The sequence below is a fragment of the Arachis duranensis genome, chromosome 9 (genome assembly GCF_000817695.3).
Source record: "Arachis duranensis cultivar V14167 chromosome 9, aradu.V14167.gnm2.J7QH, whole genome shotgun sequence".
In the NCBI taxonomy this organism is placed as follows: domain Eukaryota; kingdom Viridiplantae; phylum Streptophyta; class Magnoliopsida; order Fabales; family Fabaceae; genus Arachis; species Arachis duranensis.
The window spans coordinates 89,619,308-89,619,644 of NC_029780.3; positions in this window are offsets into that span (position 1 = coordinate 89,619,308).

The window sequence follows — 337 nt, forward strand, 5'->3', positions numbered from 1 at the left end:
TCAAATTCAACATCAAGCCTCCTCAACTCACACATTGACACATTACTACAACTTACAAAATCACTATCTCATCATTTTAACCTACTTTACCCAAGTGGCTCAAACTCAAATATATTGACATATCATATACTCTTCCTCATGCCAATTCTCAACAACATTAATTCCACTAAATCATCATTGTACACAATCAATATCATACTCACCATCAACATGGTTCAACCCACAATTCAACCATAACCAAACATCAAGCATATATCACAACATGCATATTTCTCATACATCATACCATCAAGGCATCAATAATCATCATCACATATATGACCACATCATATATTTC